Source organism: Octodon degus, unplaced genomic scaffold (assembly GCF_000260255.1).
Source record: "Octodon degus isolate 3935 unplaced genomic scaffold, OctDeg1.0 scaffold00095, whole genome shotgun sequence".
Classification (NCBI taxonomy): domain Eukaryota; kingdom Metazoa; phylum Chordata; class Mammalia; order Rodentia; family Octodontidae; genus Octodon; species Octodon degus.
This window is the reverse complement of record NW_004524671.1, coordinates 8540328-8551353: the sequence shown is the minus strand read 5'-3', so window position 1 is coordinate 8551353 and position 11026 is coordinate 8540328. Positions and strand designations below refer to the sequence as shown.

Genomic DNA, 11026 nt, shown 5'->3' with positions numbered 1-11026 from the left:
CAGCTGTGAATCCATCCGGACCTGGACTTTTCTTTGTCGATAGGTTTTTTATTACATCTCGTATTTCCTTAGCTGTTATTGGGCTATTGAGAGTGATTATATCTTGTCGATTCAGTTGTGGTAATTTGTACCTTTCTAGGAATCTGCCCATTCCTTCTGTGTCTTCTATTCTGTGAGAGTAAATATTCTCAAAGTAGCTATTGATAATCTGCTGAATTTCCACTGGGTCCGTGGTAATTACACTCCTTTTATTCCTTATTGCTTGTATTTGAATTTTTTCTTTCCCCTTTTTGATGAGGTTAGCTAGGAGCTTATCGATTTTATTTAATCTTTCAAAGAACCAGCTTTTTGCTTCGTTAATTCTTTGAATTGTTTTCTTCATCTCAATTGAATTAATTTCTGCCGTAATCTGTATGATTTCTTCCCGTCTTTGGGCTCTAGGTTTGTCTTGCTCTTCCTTTTCTAGTTGTTGAAGATGCAGTATTAGAGTATTTATTTGTTCCCATTCTGTTTTCCTAATGAGTTCACAGCTATGAATTTCCCTCTGTGAACTGCTTTCATCATATCCCATAAATTCCAGTAAGTTGTGCTTGAATTTTCATTGAATTGTAGATATTGTTGAATTTCTTGTTTAATTTCATCTGTGACCCATTGGTTGCTGATTAGGTGTCATTTAATTTCCATGTATTGAAAGTTTTTTTCTGGTTTCTTTTGTCATTTATTTCCAGTTTCATTGCACTGTGGTCAGATAATGTGCATGGGATAATTTCTGTTTTCTTGCATATACTTAAGCATGACCTATGGACCAGTATGTGGTCTATTTTAGAAAATGACCCAAGTGTAGCTGAGAAAAATGTGTATTCAGCTGTGTTTGGGTGGAACACTCTGTATATGTCCACCAAGTCCATTTGTTTCAAGCTCTGGTTCAATTTTGTTATTTCTTTGCTAAGTTTTTTTCTGGTTGACCTATCTTTTGGGGATAAGGGGATGTTAAGGTCTCCCATTAAGACTGTGGTACTGGATATTAGATTTTTCATGTCCATTAAGATTTGCTTTATATAGTTGGGTGCTCCTATGTTTGGTGCATACATATTAATGAGTGTTACCTCTTCCTCTTGAATTTTTCCCCTAACCAGTATATACTGGCCTTCTTTATTTTGCTTGATCATTGTTGGTTTGAAGTTGAGACTGTCTGAGAATAGGATTTCTATCCCTGCTTTTTTCTGATGTGCTGGGGCTTGTAGTATTATGTTCCATCCTTTGACTTTCAGCCTATGAATGTCTTAATGAGTTAAATGTGTTTCTTCTATACAGCATATTGTTGGATTTTGTTTCTAATCCACTGTGCCAGTCTATTTCTCTTAATTGGTGAATTGAGTCCATTTACATTGATGGTTAGAATTGAGATGTACTGACTCACAATTGACATGTTATTTACCTGTTGTCATTCACTCCTTTTTCTCCTGTGTTTAATTGCTTGACCTATTTAGATGGTTGCTTCTGATTTCATTCGTGGAGTTCTAATCATTTTGGTCCCTCTCTAGAACATCTTTCAGTAGCCTATGTAAGGTTGGCTTTGTCATCATGAAATTCTTTAGTTGTTCTTTGTCATGGAAGTATTTCACTTCTGCATCAAACTTGAAAGAGAGTTTTGCAGGGTATAGTAATCTGGCCTGGAATTTATTTTCATAGAGGACCTGAAGTACTCTGCTCCATGCTCTTCTTGCCTTCATGGTTTGTGAAGAGAAGTTGGCCATAATTCTGATGAGTTTTCCTTTGAATGTGATCTGCTTCTTTTCTCTAGCATCTTTCAGTATATTATTCTTGTGCTGAATTTCTGGGATCTTGACTATTATATGTCTCGATGTGTTTTTAATTGGGTTGAGGTTCCTTGGCATTCTGTATACTTCGGTTACCTGAATGTCAGATTGTTTCCTCATATTTGGGAAGCTTTCTGCTATTACTTCTGCCCACATTTTTTAATGTCATTTGTATTGACTCCTTCTTTCTCATTGCCCATTAGTCTCACATTGTTCATCTTTGCATCATCTTGCAGGTGATAGATTATTTTTTCCCTTCATCCTAGTTGTTTTTAAGAGATCCTTTCTTACCTTTTCACTAGCTGCACCAGCATCTTCAAGATCTGAAACTCTGTTTTCACTTTCACTTAAACAGTTTTGCAAGTTTGTGATTGAGATTTTAAGTTCCTCTATATCTCTTTGACTCTGTTTTATGCGATCTATTTATTTCCTGTACACAAATGCTGGAATATACCAGCATGAGGAAGAGAACAAGGAAAGTGGGTCCACAGGAACCATCAAGGCATTTAATCAAGAACTGAAGCCCATAAGAAGACCAAAGAGAGGAACTTCAATACAGAAGAAAAAGGTAGCAATCAGTGTTTTTTTCCCTAAACCCTAACTCTTTGCATAGGGGTGGGGGAGGGGGGAGAGCGCAAACACATAGTGATTACTGGAGACCCAAGGGGGCTTCACAGAGAAACACATCAGTGGGATGAAGAAGGAGATGCAGAAGACTACAGTGGTTCATGAGTTACTTGGGTTCAGACACCCATCCTTGGAGAGTGTAGCTGGCAGGTCACCATTTTGGAGAAGGGCCAACTGAGCTTAGGCAATTTACCACCAGTATCCTAGGAATTAAACTTTAAAAAATGTAAAATGAGAAGACAAAGAAGCAAGATGCAATCCCAGAATTCCAGTTCACCAAAGTCACAACCAGACAGCAGTGACGTGGAACAATTCTAAAGCTAACTGAAGGCTCCAAGGTAGTAACAGGAAAAGAAAGCAAGCAATAAATGATGCTCTAGAAAAAAAATCAAATCAGAAATAATTTCTCAGATAACTATAGAGATGCTGACCATAATGAAAGACATGGTTTGTGAATCTAGAGCAGATACAGATAAAAAAAAAAAAAGGAGGAGGAGCTTAGGAAAATGAGGGAAGCCACGAACACCCAACGTAGGAAAGAAATAAAATTCATGAAACAGATTCAGATATCCAGGAGATTAAAAATTCCATTGAAAGTATATGCAGTAAAATGAGCCAATTTAAAGACAGAACAACAGATACACAAGACAAGATTGAAGTTAGCAATCATGAAAAATAAAAGATCTCTTAAAATAGAAAGGGACCATGAAAAACCAATATGTCAGCTGCTAGATGATGCAAACAATAATAACATGAGATTAAATGGAGTGAATGAAAAAGCAGGCAATAGTACAAAGGACATAAAAACTTGTTCACAAAATTAATGGAAGAAAACCCCATGCTTGGAAAAAGAAGCTGACATGTAGTAAGTGAGGCATATAAAACTTCAGTTAGCCACAATTTAAAAAAATCTATCCCAAGGCATATAATAGTCAAGATTACAGAAATTCAACACAAAGAAAGAGTATTAAAGGCTGGTAAGAGAAAAGAAACAAATCTTCTGTAAAAGAAAACGCACCAGAAGAATCAGCAGATTTTTCAACATAAACTCTCAAGTTAAGAAGGGCTCGGAGGGCCGGCCAAATAACTCAGTGGATTAAAGCACCTGCAGGCAGGCACAGGGGCCAGCCCCACCCCCTGGGGCATGCCAAGACCACAATTAAGACTGGGCATGGTGGCATGTGCCTGTAATCCCAGCTCTTGAAGGCTGTAAACAGGAGGCTCACTATGAGTCCAATCTAGTAGTGAGACCCTGAACACCCTGTAAACCCTTCCCTAAAAATACAAAAAAAAAAAAAAAAAAAAAAAAACTTTGAGTAAAGTATTTCAAGCCCCACAAGAAAACAGCCTCCAGCCCAGACTGATGTACTCTGTGAAACTATCTTTCACAATTGAAGAATATCCTTCCATGACAGACATAACCTATAGATATTCATGAACACTAAACCAACCCTCCAAAATGTTCTGAAGGACATTTTAGAAAGAGGCAACAAGCATTACAACTCTGTGAACCTTAACAGAATGAATTCACCAGCCAAAGCAAACAATTAGAGAGGGAAAGAAGGAAGCCAACAACAGGAAAACAGCTGACAAGCACAAGTCAATACATACCACTTATAACCATCAACATTAATAGTATCAAATCATCAATAAAAAGAAACAGACAGGTAAAATGGATCAAGAAGCAAGCTCCAATAATATGCTACATATAAAAACACATTTTATACCAAATATCAGCAGGCCCAACCATATAAAACAAATGTTAATGGACATGGAAAATCAAATAAACATTAATACAACTATTATATACAACTTCAATATCCCACTGTTACAAATAGATCAACTAAGGGCTGGCCAAATAGCTCAGCAGATTAAATCACCTGCAAGCAGGCTCAGGGGCCAGGGGTTCAACATCCAGGCCTGCTGCGCTGGCCCCACCCCTGGGGGGCACACTGAGATGATGACTGAGACTGGGTGTGGTGGCGCATGCCTGTAATCCCAGCTCTTGGAAGGCTGTAAACAGGCAGATCACTACAAGTCTGATCTAGTAGTGGGACCCTGGACACCCGTAGACCCTTCCCTAAAATACAAAAAAAAAAAAAAAAAAAGATCAACTAGATAAAATATTAACAAAGAAATACCAGAACTGAACCAAACATCTGAACAAATGGACTTAGTTAGATACCCACAGTGTTCTGCCCCACAACAGCAGAATACATGTTCTTCTCAGCTTCACAAAAGATATTACCTATGTAGTAAGTTACTAATCAAACTTACTAGCTCATGTAACATGCTCAAGTAAATGCAAAAGAAGTGAAATTATCCCATGCATATTATCAGACCATAGTGCAATGAAATTTGAAATCAATGGCAAAAGAAAACACAACAATTTCATAAGCACATGGGAATTAAATAACTCCCTCCTGAACAATTAATGAGTCACAAATGACATTAAAGAAGAAATTATACAGTTTTTACTATTAAATGATAATGCCAATACAACATATCAGAACATGGGATGCAACAAAGGCAGTCCTACAAGGGAAATTTCTAGCAGTGAATTCCCACATCTTAAAAACAGAGTGAGGGTGAAATCACAACAGATCCTACAAAAATCTAGAAGATTATCAATTTCTAACTCAAAAACTTGTATTCTAATAAAGTGGAAAATACAGAAGAAATGGACACATTTTGATATATATATAATACCAACAATGAATCAGACAGATCTATAAATTCTAAATAACCAAACATCAATTAATGAAATTAAAGATCAAATTAAAAACTTTCAACAAATAAAATCCCCATTCTTGGACTGGTCAAATAGCTCAGTGGATTAAAGCCCCTGCAAGCAGGTGGAGGGACCAGGGGTTTGACCCCCAGGCCTGCCATGCTGGCCCCACCCCTGGGGCATGCTGACAGCAATTGAGACTGGGTGTGATAGCATGTGCCTGTAATCCCAGCTCTTAGGAGGCTACAAACAGGCAGATCACTACGAGTCCAATCTAGTAGTGAGACCCCAAACACCCTATAGACCTTTTCCCAAAATACAGAAAATAAATAAATAAATAAAAATAAAATTCCAGGGGCCAGGGAGATAGCGCAGTGGAATGGGTGCTTGCCTGGCAAGTGCAAGCCCGAGTTCAATCCCTGGTTAAAAAGAAAGAAAGAAAAAAAAGAAAGAAAGAAAGAAAGAAAGAAAGAAAGAAAGAAAGAAAGAAAGAAAGAAAGAAAGAAAGAAGAGAATTCCAGTTCCTGATAGATTCACTGCTGAATTCTACAAGAAATTTTGAGATATTTGCAAATTTTGAGAAATTTTAATAATTAAATTAAAAGGGAAGCATTACTCCCAAATTCATTCCTGGAAGCAAGCATTATACTGACACCAAAACCAGAGTAAGGGTCCAGGGATATAGCTCAGAGGCATAAGTGCCTGCCTGGCAAGTGGAAGGCACCAAGTTCCATCCCAGGTACTGAAACACACACACACACACACAATTATAGACCAAAACCAAATTAGAGTTCAACTAAAAAGGAGAAATATAGGCCAATCTCCCTAATTAGCATAGACACAAAAATCTTCAATAATATATTAGCAAGTAGAATTAGGTAAATCATCAAAATTATATCCCATAACCAAGGAGGATTCAACCCAGGGATGTAGGGATGATTCAACATACACAAATCAATAAATGTAATACATGATATGAACAGACCCAAGTTCAAAAGCCACATGATCATCTTAATAGAACCAGAAAAAGCATTTGACAAAGTCCAACACCCATTTATAAGAAATACTCTACACCAACAGTCAACATTATACTAAATGGATAAAAAGCTGAAATCTTTCACTCTGAAGTCTGGAGCAAGACAGGATGTTTATTATCACCACTCTTTTCGATATAGCTCTCAAAACATTAGCCAGAGCAGTTAGACAAGAGAAGGAAATGAAAGAAATGAGTTGAATTATTATCTCCAAGTGACATGATATTCTATATAGAAGACCCCAAAACTCCACCCTAAGATTTCTAGACTTAATAACCAAATTTAGTAGTGTGCCTCTTTACAAAGTCAACATTCAAAAATCAATAGTCGGGCCAGCCAGATTGCTCAGTGGATTAAAGCACCTGCTTCGGCAGACACAGAGACCAGGGTTCGATCCTTGTCATGCCAGTCCAGCCCCATCCCTAGAGCATGCTGAGATGGCGATTGAGACTGAGCATGGTGGCACATGTCTATAATCCTAGCACTTGGGAGGCTGAAAACAGGAGGATCACTACAAGTCTGATCTGTGTAGTGAGATGCTGTAGACCCTGTACTAAATATTTTTTAATTGCTTCCTATACACAAACTCACTGAGAGAGAAATTAGGTACACTATTCACAATACCACCCCAAGAAATGAAATACCTAGGAATCAATCTAACAAAGAAAATGAAAGACTTTTACATTGAACATTATAGTACTCTTTCGTTGAAAGGAACAGTTAGAGCTTATATTGTTTGATCAATTTTGCATGCCTATATCTGCTAATCTGAGCAACTACTCTGAAGATAACAACATGCAACATAGTAATCATTATAATTTCCTATCATCTTGTTTTGAAATTCTGTAACATTTTTATGTTTTTCTCTTTAAAACAAAAACAAGAAAATTATAGTACTCTGAAAAAGGAGATCAAAGAAAATATTAGAAAATGAAAAGATATCCCTGGTTCTTGCAAGAACCAATATAGTGAAATTGGCCACACTTTCAAATTTTTTATACATATTTAATGTAATCCCAATAAAATACCAACACATGCCTCACAGAATTAGAGAAAACAATTCTAAAATTCATTTGGAACCAGAAGAGACCTAGAATAGCAAAAGCAACTCTGGGCAACAAAGACAAGACAGAGGATTACACAACTAATTCTGAGTCTAATTCTCAGACTTGAAATTATACTACAAAAATATGATTTTTAAAAAAGTCTGAACGACCACTGGCTAAGATTTTCTACTACTCTGTGGGTTGTCTTTTCACTCTGTTGGTGATTTCTGTTGCGTAAAAGCTTTTTAATTTTAAAATGAGAATTTAGTTGTTGATTCTTCATAGTATTTCTGTGCAGTCAAGATTTTGTTTATTAAGTCTTTGCCTATTGCTATGTCTTCAAGCATTCTATCTATTTTATCTCTCAACAGATTTAGTGTTTCTGTTTTAGTATTTAGATCTTTGATCCTTTTAGATGTTAGTTTAGTGCATGGTGATATAGATGATTGAATTTTAGTTTTTGTCATGTAGCAAGGCAGTGTTTCCAGAATCCTTTACTAAAAAGGTCATCTCTCTTCCAGTGAAGGTATTAGCCTCTTTGCAAAGATAAGATGGCTGAGTGTGCCTGAAGTTGTTTTGACCTCTTCTAATCTGTTCCATTAATCCTCAAGTCTGTTTTGTTGCCAGTATCATGCTGTTTATATTACAGTAACTCTGTAGTAAAACTTCAGGTCAATGATTGTTATGTCACCTGCTCTGCCTAATATCTAGAACATATAAAAAATTGAAAATAAATCTCCCCAAATTTAAAGATCCAGTCCACAAATGGATATCTGAAATAAACAGGCATTTCTCAGACACTTCTTAGATGAAGAAGTAGAAATGCTAAATATATATGTAAAATTTTTCTACATCACTAGTTATTCAAGAAATGCAAATTAAAACAAAACTGAGATTCCATTGCATTCCAGAAAGAATGGCCTTCATCAAGAAATCAACAAACAATAAAGGCTGGAGGGGCTGTTGGAAAAACAAACCCTTCTCCAATGTTGGTGGGAGTGTAGAATAGTGTGACCACTACAGAAATCAATGTGGAGAGTCCCCAAAAATCTATAACTAGAAGTCCCATTTGACCCAACTATTTCCTTTCTTGCTATCTTCCTACAAGAATTAAAAACATCATGCCACAGCAGTATATGCACACCGTGTTTATAGTGACACAGTGTGCCAGTCAAGCGCTTATCCTGCTGAGCCATCTCCCCGGCCCCCACAGTATGCGATAGCTAAATCTTGGAAACAGCCCAAAGGTCCATAAACTGATGGGGCTTTTATATATAATGGAGTAATGATGTGCCATAAAGAAAGATAAGCCTGAGGCATTTCTAGCTAAATGGATGCACCCTGAGACCACACTCTTAAGTGAGATAAATTGGACACACATGTGTAAATACCACATTATTTCTCTGAAATGAGAAACTAAAAGGGCAAATAAGGACCAAAATGCATAACAGATATTGGGAAATGGGAAAAAAATGTTGACATGTGCAGGGGAACAGAGGATGGGAAAAGGAAGGACAGGAAAAGAAACAAAAGGAAAAATAATAAAATGGAAACAAAGCTTTGTAAATAAGGAGGGGAAGAGGGACTGAAGGGAAGGGAGAGGAAGGGGAAAACAGAAGAAGTAACATATATCATGAACAAGCACAAATTCCTTATGATGAATATTATTATTATGTATATCTAAAGTGTAACAGTGACATTTTTTTAAAAAGACCAAAACAAATGATGAAATTTAAGTCCCACACACAACAAAGCAACATTAAGAGAATACTATAGACCTTAGGCCAACTAACTCAGTAATTTAATGGGAAAAGTCCTGAAATGCAAGAAAACAAAGTTCATTCCAGAATCTGTTAATCTGAATAGTCCAGCATCCATTATAGCATTTGAATTTGCAGTTAAAAACACTCTCATAAAATTAATTTTAGGGGCTGGGGAGATGGCTCAGTGGTCTAAAGCACCTACTTAGAACAAGCTTAGCAAAGCACAGGGACCGCGGTTCAATCCTCCAGCACCACATGCCAGCCAGCCCCGCCCCCTGGTGGGCTGAGCTGGCCACACACACACACACACACACACACACAAATAAATAAAATTAATTTTACTGGTTAATTCTACTGAATCCTTAATGTTTAAAAGTATCTGTTTTGTTTTTTTTTTTTTGTTTTTGTTTTTGTTTTTTACAAACAACGAGAAAGCAAGACACCTTCCCCAACCTGTCAATAAACTCAGCATCTTTATATATCAAAACCAGGCACAGATGGTATAATAGAAAAAAATCCTAAAGACAATACCCCCCAACAACACAAATGGGGAAAAAAGCACACCCAAATTTTAACAGAATGAATACAATACATAAAAAGAGATATATGACAAAGTGGAGTTCATCCGAGAAAGAATGATTTACCATTCTATACATTAATTCTAACATTCTAAAGTTAATTAAAGTACTCTTCATAATTAAAAAGATGCCATTTGAATATTGAAGTAGATACAGAAAAAGCTTTCAACAAATGTCAACACTGATTAAAAATGAAAATCTCAGAAAACTAAGAATAGAAGGGAGATTTCTAACATGATAAAATTATTTATATGAAAACCTACATATAACATATTTAATGAATAGAGACTAAATTCTTTCCCCTCTTGAGCAAAAGGAAAAGGAAACTGATTTTATCACTTTTATTCAGTATGATACTAGAAGTCTGAGCAGCTCAATCAAATTTTTGAAAAAAGAAACAAAACACATCTAGAATGGAAATTTGAAAATACAACTATACCTGTAGATGGAATAAACATTTACACAGAAAATTGTAGAGAAGCTATAAAAATAACTTATCAAATAAGTTTAGCAAAGTTGTGAAAAACCCCATATATATATATGGGTTTTAAGAATAAGAATGAGATCTTTTCCCCTTTAGGCCCAGTATATATACAAAGCCACCAAGCAAAGAGCAGCAATCCTTTCAAAATTGGCTTTATTCTTCTTTGACCCAACAGATCTTGCCATTTTCTCCAAGCTGTCTAGTTCCACTGGCCACAAGCTGAAGGGCTTTAGGAAATATTTTGTGTTCTATTACTTTTATAGAACAGTCAGCAACTTCTTTAAAAATGCACCTTCAATGCACAATACAATGCATGATTTCACAACTTGTTATAAAGTTACAGCACTAAAGATCGCGTGATATTGGCATACATGTGCACAGAGAGTAATAATAGAGTCATTCGCACTGTGACTCTATGTGGCCAACAGGTGTCAAGGCAACTTAAGAGGAAAAAGATAATCTTATCACCAAACAATAGAGAAATTTGAGAGTCATACTGGGGGGACAAAAAACAAGAAGGAGGAGGAAGAAGAGGAGGAAAAGAACAAAAGAAAGTGGGCAGGAAAAAGTTTATTCTTACCTATCACCAAATACAGAAATGACCTCAGAATGGGCTCTACACCTAAATGCAAGAGCTAAAACTATAAAACTCCTAGAAAAAAAAAAAAATTTCAGTCATCTTGGGTTTCACAAAATTTATTTTTACCATGATACTTAAGCCATACAAGAAAGTCTTGACTTTATCAAAATAAAAAACCTAAGTGCTTCAAAGGATGTCTATAAATAGGAAAAGCCAAGCCACTGAGAGAAACCATTTGTAAAAACATACAGCTAGACATGGTGTGTCATGTTTGTAGTCCTAGAACTTGGGACGCTGAGGCAGAAGGATCACTATAAGTTTGAGTCCAGTCTGAAGTACATAGCAAATGCTGTCTAATATATA

The 11026-nt window shown here is 36.3% G+C and overlaps 1 protein-coding gene across 1 annotated transcript in view; it reads right to left on the bottom strand.

Annotated features, from left to right (window-relative positions):
- Trpm6 (transient receptor potential cation channel subfamily M member 6) overlaps positions 1–11026 on the bottom strand; it is a 150675-nt gene that overhangs the window by 33405 nt on the left and 106244 nt on the right. The window lies entirely within an intron of this gene.